This window comes from Ochlerotatus camptorhynchus, unplaced genomic scaffold (assembly GCF_037179485.1).
Source record: "Ochlerotatus camptorhynchus isolate MF236.1 unplaced genomic scaffold, CSIRO-AGI_Acam_v1.1 ptg000251l, whole genome shotgun sequence".
NCBI lineage: Eukaryota > Metazoa > Arthropoda > Insecta > Diptera > Culicidae > Ochlerotatus > Ochlerotatus camptorhynchus.
The window spans coordinates 5,284,448-5,302,017 of record NW_027040741.1 but is presented as its reverse complement, the minus strand read 5'-3'; the positions used below and the strand labels follow the sequence as shown (position 1 = coordinate 5,302,017).

Genomic DNA, 17,570 nt, shown 5'->3' with positions numbered 1-17,570 from the left:
GATGATTTTTTGCAAGCATGTGTGCGTTGAATTAATAAATTTTAGTGTAATTGGTTCTGTGATCCATGTCATGACATGAGCTTCGTGAATGTTTTGTAACTGTGCACATATTAAATCTGCTGATATCGGGAATTTGATCTTCAATTAAATATGTAAGGATTTCTCTTCCGATATATAAATATCGGCTTCCTTCTTTGCCCTATGACATTCATTAGATTATCATTAACTGAATTCCTGATTATCTCTGCATTATTCTTTATCACTTCAACATTATCTATACCAACTATGTTGTGTCCATCAATGCATACTTTCCAAAGGCAGCCTTTTTAGTTGGTAAGTCACAGCCAAAGCCGTGATTCAAAATAGCATTTGTAGAAGAAAACGTAGAAGAATGAGAAATCTGGCTAAAGGAAACGGAACCAAATCGAAGCCGCTCGTGTAACAAACACACATACATACGTTGTGCATTCACACGTACTGCCTCAGACTCACAGGTGAAAGATTTATCGAATTTCCCTCTCATGTCTTCGATCTTTTCTTCCATGCCACAAAGTTACAGTTTTCTTCGTCCCCTTCCAATGAAAAATAAAAAAGCGCGCGATGGATGAATGAGATACGGAGGTGGCGAGAAAATTCACTTCCAAAATCTAGTGTTTTCTCCCGAAACGTTGGAATCCCAACTCTTGCAGCACGTGTGGGTGGTTGGATTTGGCTGCGACTTCCATAGGTAGGCAGATGGAAGAGGTGAAATACGGGGTTCGGGAGAAGAATGAATGATGAAAAATATTTCTCAAAGGAGGCGAGACTTATTCTACCTGGCTCACAGAGGATCCCCGAGTGGTGGAGCCCGAGAAGATGGAACACTGGGAATGTATCTTTGTCAAATATATTCTTCAAAGCGACGTGTCTCTCGTTCAATGCTTCATTCCCCCTGGGAGAATGTAGGGAGGGCTGTGCAAGCGCGAAACGGAAAACGGAAGCTCGGTTCAATAGTCGTGATGTAATTTTCGGGAATGTAATTGAACGAAGAAATATCGATATAATAGTGTAGTGAGCCAGGTGCAATAGGGATCTCGTACGCGACAAGGATAAGGTGAAAAGCTGCTTCCTGGCTCTAGGAAATATTAGAAAGTGTATGATTCTGTGTGCGCAGGTGAGTCATAGGTGGCAATGGATGGAACGAGCGAAGGATTATCTGGCCGATTTTAAGCACTGAATACTTTTGGCATATAAACCCTGATGAATTGCACCAACCGGCGGATGGAATTTTGAAATAACTTCCTTGGTATCTGAGATGCTGCATCCATTCGTTTTAACTGCTGTTTGGCTAACATTGTAACTGGTTGGATATTTCATACACATATTGAAGACAGTTATTCGCCGATCGAGTTTATCTTTTCAACGAATAGTGCTAACGAGTTTGCGTCCAAGATGTTCCGTTCACTTAAACAAATAAACGGACTTGGAGGGCAAATGACGAAATTCCGACTTTGCGAAAGTTTACTGTAATGCTCTAATGCTAATATTTGGATCACAAGAAAAACAAGTACTCTGAAAGTCTTTTAGCTCCTGGACATTTAGCATTAGCAAAATATTTGTAGGCTACTCTTTTGCATCAATAAATAGCATTTTTAGTGTATAATTATTATATTTTAAGTATGTAAGTGGGTAAAAATTGTTGCTCTACACAGCAAAAAAATAATTTTGATATCACGTCAAAGTGGATGCACTACAATCATGTCGAAAATATGGTGTAATATTACTTGCTTAAAAGGACAAAATTATCATTAATATAATGCATGAACTGACATTACGCTGCTTTTACTGCATTTGTTTATTTATGTGGTCATAAAAATTACATGAAATTTTCGACATGATTGTAGTGCATCCACTTTGATGTGATATCAAAATTATTTTTTTGCTGTGTAGAAATCGGAAAGAAAATGATTGGAGATTCCACTGCCCCACAGGGTCATCTAACTTCGCTGGTCTTGCAACCTCATAAGTACTTGATAAAATATTTTACGGAATTCACGGAAAATGATCAAAACCGTAAGAAGCGTCCACCAGTTGTTCCATTTTTCTCTTGAATTCAGTTTCCCCCATGATATTTTGTTATTGGGCCGCGTGCAAAATTTTATTGAATTTGAGCATCGCAACGGTATTTCATGAATAATACTGATAGTATTGCAGCCGTCTTATCGAGCAGATACATCAAATATCAATGATTTCGACGTGAACGAATCAATCATACGTTTAGTACGATAGTTTAGTTCAAAAGCTACAAGACAAAGTCTATAAAAACGCAAGATTTGAATATTTACTTCCATTCGTCTCAAAAACAGATGAAGCGCTTCTAGCGAGTCCATTTGTTCTGTCTTCATCCGTATTCCGAAGTGAATCCAGTGACGTTTCAATGTATTTGGATGAAATTAAAACTTGAATGGCGGGATTGGAATCAAGGAGCAGTGCTAGCTTTTTAAAAATATCCCAGCAATTTGTGACTCTTTATGAAATCTAACGGTACGCATAGAAAGGTTAATAAATCTAGGAATCATATTTGATAGAAACATTCCATTGTTTGTTCAAACCCGTTCTAAAAATAGAGGTAAAGTAAAGCGGGTTGTTCTTTGTATCATGGCAATACATTGTACTCATTTAGATCCTCAAAGCTCCCCCACCACCGTTCGTTCATGCTCACTCAACATCGCTTCTTTTCATGTGCTTTTCGCTTAGTGGGGTTTTGATGTATAGTGAAGTGGGGCAAGAGTACGCAGGTGACAACATTAAGCACTGAGTTAAGTAGGTAAATGAAATGGTGGACAAATGATTTTGAGTAGGAGTGAAACCTATAATGAATGTGGAGGCGAACCAGCCTCAGGCTGAAAGCCTCCTAAATAAAAATAAATCAATCAATCAACCTATAATGAATACAAGCTTATAAAAAAAAATATTGTGTATTTTGAATAATCCACCTTATCACGAAAATTGGTAAAGTTTTGCATCAGATATTAAATTACTATTTTTGCCCATCGCTAAAAATCTGCTATTTATCAATCGTATCTAGATGAACGCGTCATTGGGACGATACTAATGGATATTTTTGGTTGCTATTGAAAATTTAGTCGATTGCTGAATTTATGTATGGGCCAAAATTAGGGACACTTAGGCCGACATTACAGACATTTCCCCTATCATGGAAGAATACTGTAACCTAAGTATTCAAGCATTGGTCTATATGATAGGTTGTTTATGATATGTATCAGCAGACGATATAGGAAATACATAATTTATGGGAGATCCTTTTCATTATTGACTTCGAGTGGCGAAAGAGCACGAAGGGCTTAGAGTGGTGGTCAAATTGTTCTTTATTCCATCGTAAAGCTTAAAACTGAAACCAACCAAAGTGCTTATATAGATATAGTATATAAATGGAGTCGGTACCGTACTTTCCTTACCAATCAGGCTAAGGCCTTGTTGTCTTCTGCTGTCCGAAAAAGTCGTCTCGACTATACTCGATCCATGGCCACACTTCGCCAGCCTCGTAGTTTGCGAAGGGTCCGCAGGTCGCCTTCTACTTGGTCGATCCACCTCGCCCACTGCGCGCCTCTTCTTGTTCCTGTTGGGTCGCTTTCGAGAATCATTTTCACTAGGCCGTCGTGCGGCAGTCTTACGACGTGCCCAGCCCACCGTAGTCGCCAATGTTTTGCAATGAGGACGACAGATGGTTTTCCCAGCAGCTGGAGCAGTTCGTGGTTCATTCACCTCCTCCACTTACCGTCATCCATCTGCACTCCACCGTAGATGGTACGCAACACCTTTCGTTCGAAAACACCAATAATGGTCCTCTACAAGAGGTTCACCGGTCTAATCAGCGTCTTGTAGATAGTCAAGGTCGGTTAATGCTGGGTAATGCGCAATACAGATCCCATTGAGATCACTAGCCTCTTCCCAGCAACTCCTATCCCTACCTCCCCGTGGTACCGGCCGGGAACTGTGAGCAACCTTAGGAAATATCGGGTAACCAACCCCGGTGGGAACTTTGGTCATAGGCTGACAGGGAAGGGGGGGGAGGGTTGCTTTGGTAAGCCTAATCGTCTGTTCTCCAGGATGAGCGGCTCACAACAGCGTCTGTTCCCCATGTTAGGGGCGGCTGATCTACGTACGAGTGCAAGTGAAGGACTCTAAAAACAAATGTGCACCCTGATCCTCCGGAAAGTTAGGGGGTTGGTGTCAGGCTCTGCGAGCCAGCCGTAAAAAAGCATTGCAACGGAAAATCAGCAACAGAGGAATACGAACCGAGACCAACGGCAACGACCCCAGCGACGAAATAGGACTTGCGATTGGAAACTCGGCACGTGGAACTGTCACTCTCTCAATTTCATCGGGAGCACCCGAATACTCGCCAATCTACTGAAGGACCTCGAATTCGGCATCGTAGCGCTGCAGGAGGTGTGTTGGACAGAATCCATGGTGCGAACGCTTAGAGGTAATCATACCATGTACCAGAGTTGCAGCAACACACGCGAGTAGGGCACAGCTTTCATCGTGATGGGTGAAATGCAGAAGTGCGTGATCGGTTGGTGGCCGATCGACGAAAGAACGTGCAGGTGGAGGATCAAGGGCCGATTCTTCAACTTTAGCATAATCAACGTGCACAGCCCTCACTCCGGAAGCACTGATGATGACAAGAACGCATTTTACGCGCAGCTCGACCGCAAGTACGATCGCTACCCAAGCCACGACGTCAATATCATCATAGGAGACCTAAACGCTCAGGTAGGCCAGGAGGAGGAATTCAGACCGACGATTGGAAAGTTCAGCGCCCACCAGCTGACGAACGGGAACGGCCTACGACTCATCGATTTCGCCACCTCCAAGAACATGGCCATACGTAGCACCTTCTTCCAACACAGCCTCCCCTATCGTTACACCTGGAGATCACCACAGCAGACGGAATCGCAAATCGACAACGTTCTGATTGATGGACGGCACTTCTCCGACATTATCGACGTCAGGACCTATCGTGGCGCTAACATCGACTCTGACCACTACCTGTTGATGGTCAAACTGCGCCCAAAACTTTGCGTCATCAACAATGTACGGTACCGACGCCCGCCACGGTACAACCTAGAGCAACTGAAGCAACCGGATTTCGCCTTAGCATACGCGCTGAATCTCGAGGCAGCGTTGCCAGAGGAGGGCGAACTTGATGTGCCCTCTCTAGAGGACTGCTGGAGAACAGTAAAAGCAGCCATCACTGACTCAGCTGAGAGCACCATCGGGTACGTGGAAAGAAGTCGACGGAATGAATGGTTCGACGAGGAGTGCAGAGCGATTTTGGAGGAGAAGAACACAGTGCGGTCCTGCAGCATGAAACCCGACAGAACGTGGAACGGTATAAACAGAAGTGGAACCAGCAGACCCGTATCTTTCGGGAGAAAAAACGCCGCCTGGAAGAAGCGGAGTGCGAGGAAATGGAACTACTGTGCCGTTCCCAAAAAACACGGAAGTTCTACCAGAAGCTCAACGCATCCCGCAACGGCTTCGTGCTGCGAGCCGAAATGAGCAAGGATAAGGACGGGAGCCTCTTGACGGACGGACGTGAGGAGATTGAAAGGTGGAAGCAGCACTTCGATGCGCACCTGAATGGCGAGGAGAACGTAGGCACGGGAGGACGGAACTGACCCAACTCCCACGCTGAGGGAAGTTAAGGATGCCATTCAGCAGCTCAAAAACAACAAAGCAGCTGGTAAGGATGGTATCGCAGCCGAACTCATCAAGATGAGCCCAGAAAAGTTGGCCTGCACCGGATTATAGTCAGGATCTGGGAAACAGAACAGCTACCGGAGGAGTGGAAGGAGGGGGTAATCTGCCCCATTCACAAGAAAGGTGACCATTTGGAATGTGAGAACTTCAGAGCGATCACCATTTTGAATGCCGCCTACAAAGTGCTATCCCAGATCATCTTCCGTCGTCTATCACCTAAAATGACCGAGTTGTGGGAAGTTATCAAGCCGGCTTCATTGACGGCCGATCGACAACGGACCAGATCTTCACCGTACGGAAAATCCTCCAGAAATTCCGTGAATACCAGGTCCCAACGCATCATTTGTTCATCTACTTTAAGGCGGCATACGACAGTATTGACCACACGGAGCTATGGAAAATCATGGACGAGAACGGCTTTCCTGGGAAGCTGATCAGACTGATCAAAGCAACGTTGGACGGTGTGCAAAACTGCGTAAGGGTTTCGGGTGAACTATCCAGTTCATTCGAATCTCACCGGGGACTGCGACAAAGTGACGGATTTTCATGCCTACTCTTCAACATTGCTCTAGAAGGTGTAATGCGACGAGCCGGGCTCAACAGCCGGGGTACGATTTTCACGAAATCCGGTCAATTTGTGTGCTTTGCGGACGACATGGACATTATCGCAAGAACATTTGGAACGGTGGCAGAACTATACACCCGCCTGAAACACGAAGCAGCAAAGGTCGGACTGGTGGTGAGTGCGTCAAAAACAAAGTACATGCTAGTAGGCGGAACTGAACATGACAGGATTCGTCTAGGAAGTAATGTCACGATAGACGCGGATACTTTCGAGGTAGTGGAGGAATTCGTTTACCTTGGATCCTTAATGACAGCTGACAACAATGTGAGTCGTGAAATACGAAGGCGCATAATCAGTGGAAGTCGTGCCTACCACGGGCTCCAGAATAAACTACGGTCAAAAAAGATTCACCCCCGCACCAAATGTACCATGTACAGAACGCTAATAAGACCGGTGGGCCTCTATGGACACGATACATGGACTATGCTCGAGGAGGACCTACAAGCACTCGGAGTTTTCGAGCGACGTGTGCTAAGGACGATCTTCGGCGGTGTGCAGGAGAACGGTGAGTGGCGGCGAAGAATGAACCACGAGCTCGCTGCACTCTACGGCGAACCCAGCAACCCAGCACCCAAAGCCGGAAGGATGCGGTGGGCAGGGCATGTTGCAAGAATGCCGGACAACAACCCTGCATAGTTGGTGTTCGCTACTGATCCGGTTGGCACAAAAAGGCGTGGAGCGCAGAGAGCACGATCGGCGGACAGGTAGAGCGTGATCTAGCGAGCATTGGGCATGACCGAGGATGGAGAGCAGCAGCCGCAAACCGAGTATTGTGGCGTACTATTGTTGATTATGTTTTATCTTAAATGTGATGTTGTACAAATAAATGTATGTATGTAGATAGTCAACTTCGTACGGTGGCGAATTTTGTTCGACCAGAGCGTCCTTCGGAGTCCACAGTAGTCGCGATTCCCTGCCATAATGCATCTTTGAATTTCTTTGCTGGTGTCATTTTCGGTGGTCGCCAGTGAGCCCAAATACATGAACTCATCGACCACTTCGATTTCGCCACCATTAATCTGAACCCGGGGTGGGAGGCTAACATTGTCTTCACTAGAACCTCTTCCTTTCATGTATTTTATCTTTGATGCATTGGTGGCAAGTCCAATCCGCCTAGCTTCAGCCTTCAGTCTGATGTAAGTTTCGGCCATCGTCTCAAAGTTCCGTGCCATGAAGCTGGATGGACTTCCTGAAAATCATGCCACTCGTGTCTATCCCAGCCAGAGGTGGCAACAGTACATTTTTTGAAAAACCATCGTCCAGAGCGAAGCAAAACAGCCAGCACACGGGCGGCCGTTTATAACTACATTCCAAGCGAACAGCGGAGAAAGAGAATAAATAAAATCTCGCAGCCTGATTTTTCCAAACAGTTTATTGTAATGAAATTTTAGCTGCAGGCTTGCGTGTGACAGTAAATTACCAACTCCCTTATTTACGCATAATTTTAACATCAATGCTTATGAGTGGTCAGTGTTCATTCTTATCTTTTAATTCCATGCAATAAACATCAAATAAATGCTGTAATTAGCCAGAAATCAGCAAAATTCTACACGACATAAATTTATGTCGCGCGCGCCACCGGTCTTGTCTGCTTCTTTGTGCGAAAATGTTCTGTCGCTGGCAGAAAACAGTTTAGAAATGTCATGACATTTTTGCCGCTTGCCAGTTTGTTTTTGTGTGTCGTCAAAATGGTTATCGCAAAAAGTATCAAATGTTAAGGAAAAAATGTTAAACTCCAGGACTCGTGCCACCACTGATCCCAGCTCTTCTGATCGGGTGGACGTTAAAATGGAGGATTTTTTAAATCTGTATAAATTTGTGTGCTATTTTTTAGAAGCTGAGCTGTTTGAGTGACTAAAACAATTTATTTTCTGCAACATTATAGGAACCATGTTTTGAAAAATACGTTCAATATCAGGGCTTAATCGCATCGCCAGGACTCCAGAAGTGCTGCAACTAAAACGAGCGTGCCATCTGTGATTCATTCGCGTGACAAATGTGGGAGTTAATTTAGGTAAAGGGAGAGAAATTTGAATTTAAGTTTGCTCAGTTGATGGTTATACACCCTGGGCATCCTGCCCACATCAAATTGCCTAGTTGACCGATCCTTTTCAAACTTTCAGACTATAAATGGGGGGTTTATGTCCTTGGGTACGAAAGTTACCCCGTTGGCTTCGTACCACTCCAGAACAACATTTGAATAGTGGCACGGAGCTAGATCCGGCCAGAAGATCGTAGGGCCCTCGTGTTGCCTCAGTAGACACTCCTTGAGGTAGATCTCCCCGTTTACACATGAGCAGATCGCTTGCCAAATCATGTATTTCTTGGCAAACTTTGAAAGATTCTGCATCTTTACTTCCTCAGGAACATCAAACTTGTGCTGGGCGGTAAGGAATAGTAACCCCGGAAGCTGCCGGAAGTCTGCCTTGACGTAAGTCTTATGATCCATGATCAGACAATGAGGCTTCGTCAGCACCTGAGTGTACAGTTTCCGGGTCCGTGACTTTCCCACCATATTTTGCCGTTCGTCACGATTCACGCCTTCTGCACTTTGTACGTATGCAATCCCTCCCGGTCCTTGGCTTTCTGAACGAAAGACTAGAACCGATTCAACTTTTTGGCCACATCCCTGACCGAAGCAGTGGCATTCCGCTTAAACGCTTTCGCGACACGCTTGTGATCCTGATCACTAATAGAACATCCATTCTGACCACATTTCTTCTTCCGTTCGATGATCAGAGTTTTGTAGTAACGTTTAATCACACGACTCATCGTTGACTGCACGATTCCGAGTTGTTTTCCTATGTCCCGATGAGATTGTTGGGGATTTTCCAAGTGTTTGCGCAATATCAATTCGCGACGTTGCTTTTCGGGTGACACCATTTTTCCAACTGTCGAAAAACTGACAGCGATAAAAATACAGTGTAAATAATACACTTTAAACAACTTCTACGCAAATGTTCAAGATAAAATACCCAATGGGTAATTTCTTTCAGCGTTTTTTCCGTGACGCAATTTAATGTGGGACACCTTTTGCAGGTTATATATCTGAAATAAATTAGAATCAAAAATCCAATCAATCGTTGTAACAATTTTTTTTTTTTTTTTTTTGAAGTGACAGTTGCTCCGAAATATCAGTTTTTATAACATGTTATAATTCTGAAACCTGAAAATATCAGTAGCCTTCAAACAATTGCCTAGCTCATCTAGTGACAGTTTATTAATGACAGGATAATCTTTGGTAGATTTAAAACAGGTATTAGAAAAAAACCATAATTCAATTTTAAGTGCACATTATCTATCTCGTCAATGCAAAGTACGAAGCTTTCACGTGCAGAGGTTAGTGCAGTAATCACAATGACACTCTATGCCCAAGGAAGTCACTAAATTTTCCAGTCCGAAACAAATCATTACCTGACTGTGAATAGAACACTCCTTCCAAGCAACATTCAAGTCTAAATCATGGTCTGTGATAAAAACGAAATTTATGATTCCGACTCCTGCTATGTGACTTATATCTGTTCCTTATTTTCTTGATGAGAAAGATAAAATTAATTTTCTGTACAGGTATAATACCTTTTGCAACTGTTGTCCATAGCGTTTAAATGTTCATTAATTTGCGCTAATGTAAGAAGAACAAACATCCTGAGGGGACAAAATTAATTCCCCCCGTAGCTTTTGCATTCTACCTTTCGTAGTAACGGCTGGCTTATTATCGGATTTTTAAAATATTCAACACGGCGACGTTTTCACTTCTGGTACGTTCGCAGAATAGTATTAAAAGTCAATATTAATTCAATAAATTCAGCCATCCCTTGCGATGGTAGAATAGCAGATGGGAAAAGATAATGCCCTGAGCCAATATTACACTGAACGAGGAGGCAGAGAGAGTGGTCGCACGTGGCACAGTTGCTAGAAGAATAGACACACGAATGGCACCGCATTATAAGTCTCCAGAAAATGTTATTACTAAACTTGCTGTTGGAAAATTCTATGATTGCTGTGCATTCGCAGATAGAATAGATTTGATTTATTTTTAATCAGGCAGACCCAGTTGTCAACAGCATAAACTTATGTTAAATCAGAGGTTAATATCGTGAACGTAACACAACATCCGAAATCCGCCTTGGTGGGCATCAATCATCATCACATCGCAGCATAAACGTTTATTTTAAGTTCACGTCAATTTAAAAACACGATAAAGTCCATCAATTCATTGCTTCTCGTGAAAATTAAATTGAATTGACAACTTTCTGCAATTTGAATGCGTTTCATTTGGCATACAATCCAAAGTGACGAATGGAGGAAAGTTACTTCTGACCAAGAGCTGATTTATGTGGCATCTAGAACTGTTTTTATAAAGAGGGTGGACGATATCGAAGAAAGATGTTTATTTATTCAGCAATTTATTCAACGGAGTGAAAATCTCTCAACTCTATTGAACCATACACAAGAATTCAATATTTAACATAACTGACAGTGTTCACAGACTGAGAAGCAGAAGCTATTTCGCAAATGAAATTGGTTTTTCATTCAAGATTGCTGCGGAAAAGTTACATTGTCATCCGAATCTTATTGCGATCGGTTAGTTCCAGAGACAAATTCACGTAATCAGGGTTAATGTTTCAGTAATAATAACAATATGTACTAAATACATTTACTGACTCTTTTTGAATGCAAGGTATATAAATTCATTAATTTATTTATTTGTGGTCAATCATGTTACATTTGTTACATAGATTATCTAAAAAACTAGTTCTCTTAAATTTATTCAGCTTTGTCTTAGTGCAATATGTACACTGCGAACTAAGTGGGATCGATTTCCGTATTTTCACTACTTTTTATTTTTTTTTTCAAGAACGACACAAATGCGGAACTTTGGAACGGTGGATTATTGTCACTCAACAGGATCGATAAACAATTATCTGTTTTTGAATTTTAACTTGATATTTACCCAAAACATTACTTACTTACAGGATGATTGGACAACCCCAAAAAATTGGCAAAGTGCGTCGTTTGTGCTGTCCGCATTGATACTCCTCATTTCTACGAGTGTAAGATGGCGAGAATATGTATCTGCGACAACTAAGAATGCACCGGATCCGAAGTTTGGCATCGACAGTACTTCTATTTGCAGGATCTCCTAAGGCCCCTCGGGGTAAATCCTATTAGATAGAGGCAGTGGAGGATTCTTTTTTGACAGCATAACATACGTTACGAACTTCTTGACTTCAGTGGACATACCTGGCCACCAGAAAAAGTCACGCATTATCCTTTTCATGGCTACTTCACAAACATGTCAACTATGTGCAGCATTATCGCTTACGTCCGAAGGGCTAACGGTAGAACGGTTTTGTCATCATTGAAAATCGTGGATCCCAGATAGTGCAAGCTTTTCTTTTGTGCTTCATACTTCGGCAGTTTATTTATTTATTTATTTATTTATTTATTTATTTATTTATTTATTTATTTATTTATTTATTTATTCATGTCGTCAATCAATCGTAGACCAATTACAATGGGTGCTTATTAACTATGTCTTATATATTATTGCCTGGCTAACCTAGAAAAGAATGCTTTTTTTAGTGTTATTTTATTCATTGTTATATCAATTGATTGGAAATATGCGTTATAGCAGGACATAATTCTATTCAAAGGCTCAATTTTCAACATAGTCTGTTCTTTGATTGTTGATGTAAATTAAATTTCTAATCCTTAGAGAGCGAGTTGGAGCATAAAAATTTATATTTTCTAAAATTTCCGGAACTGTAACTCTTTGAGCAATAACATCATTTATAAATGGCCAACAATATTACCATGGCGAAGTCTCTTCGTTTTTTCCAGTCCATCTAAATTTATTAACAAACATCGTGATTCATAAGATGGAAGTGGTAATCTCGTCCAACCTAATTTTTGAAGGGCAAACAACAAAAACTTTTTTTTTCCTTTAGTTTGTTTTTTCCGTCGATCTTGTTTTCCGTGCTGAGCACCCATGCTACCGACGTGCCAGGACCTGGACCCTACCTATCGACCCATCAACTCATGAACCGGGGACCAACGGCTTTACTTCCCATCCGAAGGAAGGCGTGATCAGAGATGTTATGCCTCAGAACATCCCGGCGGCGCCGACTGAGATTGAACCCAGGCCTGCTGGGGTGAGAGGTAATCACGCTTAACACTACACCACCGGTGCCGTTAACAACAAAAACTGTTTTTGAACACACTCAATGCGGATTATATATGATCCTGATACGGAGCCCACACTACGCTACAGTATTCAAGAAGAGGTCTCGCATAGGCCACAAACAATGTTTCAATAGTGTAAGGATCATTGAAGTGCAGACTAAATCTTTTGATAAACCCTAGCATGTTACTTGCTTTATTTATAATGTTATTGTAGTGATCAAAAAATAACAACTTGGAGTCGAGAATAATGCCTAAGTCCCTTACTTGATTACACCTTTCAACTGTTTTCTCACCAAGGGAATTTATGTCAATTACTGTGGCATGCTTTCTTGTAAACGATATAGATACGAATAAGATGAATAGTAGTGGACCAAGATACGAACCTTGGGACACACCAGATGTTACATGAGCGACAGCCTTATTTGGCCATGCGTGGTACTGCAAGGCATCGAGGAAAAGCTGAAGTTCATTATCCGTTTCAGAGTGTTTCTCAGGATCGCAGGTTTGGGGTTGCCTGACCAATCTAGAAAATGAATCAGCTACGTCCTCCCCTTCCGGAACCCTTTTCATGCTGAAATCGTACGATTGGAGCTTTAAAGCCCAATGCTCGACACGTGATGTGCAGTGTTAAAAAGTTCATTTTCAAAAAAGTTCTTTCGCAGTTTTTCAGTTTTTCAGAGAATCATTTCGCTGAAGAAATAGCTATACGAAAATCTCGAACGAAATGATAATAAAAGCTCCCGAACGACATGTGCGAAACATTTCAGCAAACGATTTCGACAGAGAATTTCGATTTCGCTCTCTCAACCTATTTCACAAAAAATCGAGAAACGAGCTAGCTGAGGTTCTTGTTTTCTATGCAAGGAATCAAAAATATCTTCAAATGACAAAATGACAAGCGATCAACGAATCGAATGATAACACTATGTCAGAACTGGAAAGCAATAATGATATAATCTTCTCCCTATTTTTTCATGGCAATCAGCCCGTGCGACACAGCTCACTCGGGGTGGTAGAAGGAAACGAGCAAATTGTTGGCAAGCTGCTTCACGAAGTAAAGCCGAAGGTGATACATGTGTGTTAATGGGATTTTTTTTGTTATGTCTTTTCTCGATTCAGATCAAATTATGTCCTCATCCATGTATATTGCAACAAAGCAGGCAAGCAATATATCATTGTCCTTCTACCACTTCGATCGAGCTTTGTTACAGAGCGAGTTTGTCATGGTAGTTGTAGCAACCGTTTTGTCTACATCGTTGGTTGCTTTGTGTGTTTGGATTCGCTGCTCCTATGTTTCGTCGCTTTCACTTTCTGTAGCTCTTGTTTTATGTTACTCATAACAGCAATTCAAACTTCAATGGCTGCTCATGAGTTTCCAATTCTATTTCATCACATATTGGGAACGCCGGTGGTGTAGTGGTTTGCGTTACTGCTTTCAGACACCCCAATGGGTCTGGGTTCAATCCCAGCCGAGGTCGGTGGGATTTTTCTGAGGCATAAACAATATCTGGCCACGTCTTCCTTCGGAAGGGAAGTAAAGCCGTTGGTCCCGGCCCATGTGTGTGTGTTGAATTGAATGGGTGCGATATCCTACGCAGGTGTGGAAGCTGCCTTCCTGCACATTCGATTGTCGTCAATGGATGGCAATCGATGTCCGTCGGTGATTGGCACTAGATTGCGGAACACAGACCGACGTTTAATAAAGGAAAGGAAAGAAAGGACATATCGGGAACGAAAAGTTGTGCAAGGAAGCTAGAGCAACACAAATCTGTTAACATACGCTCTCTCTTGCAGATGAGTCAAATAGAAATGATATTAGTTCCTCTCAATGTCAAACAAAAAAGTTCGCTCGGGAATTAACCAATTTCCCTAGTGAAAACATTTCGCTTGCAATAATGAACTTTTGGCGATATTTTCAACACTGATGATGCGGCTTGTTTCCCCAACCGATGTGAACTATTGAATATACACATATTCGTTAGCCTCCGCATCGGTACGTACAACGAACGATTTACTGAGAAGGTAAGGCGAAAAACGTTCTTCACCCCACACTACTGCCAATGCTTCCTTGTGTGTAAGTGTGAGGATATCGTTGTTCTAGACTAGTTAGTGCCTTAAGCTGGGTTTAGACTAGGCAAGTCAAATGATCAAGTTTAGCCTGGTTCAACTTTTTTTTCAATTCAAGTGAGTTGATCAAGTCAGTTGAATGGCATGGTTTACACGTTCAATTTGCGTTCAAGTCAGATGAATTCTACTGACTTGATCAATTGACTTGCCCTGTCTAAACCCAGCTTTAGACTGACAAGTAATAATACTTGGAGTACCTGCAGCGTTGAATTGCACTAGAACTGCTCCGAGCCGCACCGGCGAAGCGTCAACAAAGAGTTCAATCTAATACATTGGCTTGTAGTGCTTGATAACATTGAAAGCATCGTTCTTCAGCAGTACGAACTCCCTTTATTCTAGTTCGGTAAAGATGGAAGTATTGGCGTTAGCTAGAGCACAAAGGTACTGGGTTCTATCGGCCCTGTTCAAGATAAATCTGTCTATATAAGTAATGCATCTGAGGAAAGTCTTAACTTCAGCACAGGTTGCTAGTGTTCTGAACTTATTGATCGCATTAATTTTTCATCTTGTACCTCCCAGTCGTTTTCCGTTAAGACGAATCCAAGGAACTTAACTTTTTGAGTTCCAAAGACACATTTGGATGCGTTGGGCTTGACATTGTGGTTTTCTAGACGTGCTAAAACAGCTGCTAGGTTTACATCGTGCTCCGCCTTGGTTTTAACAGGCCATCGAAAAGTTAAATTTTCCCATACCAGTGCTAAAAATGTATGTAGACGATTTGTTCCTCGCTCTACCCAAATCGGAGGTACAGAACATCCTTATGGCCTTCAACCAGCACAACCCACACCTACAATTTACAATCGAAATGGAAAACAATGGAGCTCTACCCATCTTGGACACCTTAGTTTTTCGCAACAATGACCAAACCATGAACACAGAGTGGTATATTCAAAACCCATCGCCTCCGGACGCTTGCTGAATTATCACTCTTTCCACTCAACGACTATGAAGATAAACCTCGGAAACAACTTCATTAAACACGTCCAACGGCTGAGCACTAAAACAAAAAGAAACCAACAGAAGCAAATAATTTTCCAACATCTCCGACAGAATACTTACCCCTCATCGTTGATAAACAGGCTAACTAACCAAACCCGTAATACAACTCAGGAAAAACCTTCGCAGCACTCAACATCATCGATACCGCTAACACAAGAAAATCTACCGACAGCATCCAATATCCAAGATCCAACGCCTACGCAATCAATACCACCAACAACATCACAGCATCACACCAATAGTTCACCGTCAGTCCAGCTTTCCACGGCCCATGTACGACACGAAAACAACAACCAAATTTCGGAACAGCTAAAATACCGATCTATGCCAAACATCCCAATCTTGACGTCAGCACTTGCCGCAATCCTAAAAACAGAATACCCTACAGTAAAAATAGCTTCAAGAACGATCAAAACACTCCTACAACCGGTAAAGGACCCAATATTACCACAACAACAACACAACGTCATCTACAGCATCCCATGTAGGATTTGCGAAAAAGTTTATATTGGTATGACCACAACCCACTTAAAAAAACGAAAAAAAAAAAAATAAAAAAACGATTAAGTGGACACAAATCCAATATAAACAAACTCGCAGAAATCCTACAAAAGACACAGCACATCCATGCGAAAACCGCACTTATACAACCCAGTAGATCACCAGCACACGTTCAATCTTGAAGGTACAAAAATAATCGATCGCACCTACACTCAAAAAATTCCACACGTCATCATCATGTGTCTCACACTTAATTTTGCGCATATTGTGAAACACATCCATTTCATGTGTGAATCTTATGCTATGAACCATGCCTGAACACTATGGATTTGAATTGTGACACACTTGAATTCTATGTGCCTCATATGGTGATATCAATAACTTTGCACACCATAGTTCAATATTCTACATTATTTTTCTTTATCGAATTCTACTTTACCGAATGAATCGACAAATATATAAACAAAACTGCCAGAGGCCAGAGCTTTCACATATATTTTTAATGGGTCTGATTTGGGATTCGATCATGGACTGTTGGGGTATGCTGCTGCCGAAGTCTTCGTTCGATCTCACTGTGCCACGGTTGTTCTCATATATGAGGCAGGTTGATAGGATAAAGTCACAACTCTTGTTATCGATGTTTACCTTTCTGAGCAAGCAATTCACATCGTATTGAAATGCAAAACACTTTAAATCCATCTGTTTTGAGCAGTAGTGTGATTCAATGTGCAATACACTTGAATAGATAGTGAAAGATTTTCAACATTTCAAAGTTTGAAACACTATAAATTAACGTGTATAACACATTGAACCAAGGTGAAATACACTTAAAGTAAATGTGATTGTGCATTTAGAAAATCAAGTGTTAAACACTTCGATCACACGTGTGAAATTGTTTGAGTGTACCGAAGTTCTGCTTTATCGATGCTAGAAATGTGTCATATAAACAACACATCTAACACCGTTAATTACAGAACAGATGTAGCGGGGCTAAACACAACGTACGCTGGTATTCTCCATACCGTAAGAGCTAATCTCTCACGCCGAGAACGATCACGAAACAATACACACCGTCAACTTGAACAAAGCACGAACGAGTCGTCATATATGAGCTTTATCTACTGTTGTGTATGCTTTATCCCACCATCTTCTTCAAAATAACCGTTGTATAGTGTAGTGTCATATAGTGTCCTATGTTAATTAATATTGAACTCAATGTAAGTCCAGTAAAACCAAATACCGCCAAATAGTACCTTAACAACATTTAAAATACAGGCACTATACAGGAAGCTCCTCCAAGTTAAAGACGCTTATTTAGGCAACAAACAAAAAAAAAATTGACGGCAAACGGTAGACTGTGTAT

General features: G+C 41.8%; 1 pseudogene; it reads left to right on the top strand.

The window, feature by feature from the left end:
- The first annotated feature begins 5,312 nt into the window (after window positions 1-5,312).
- Window positions 5,313-17,368, top strand: LOC135704935 (uncharacterized; annotated as a pseudogene).
- Window positions 17,369-17,570: the final 202 nt, after the last annotated feature.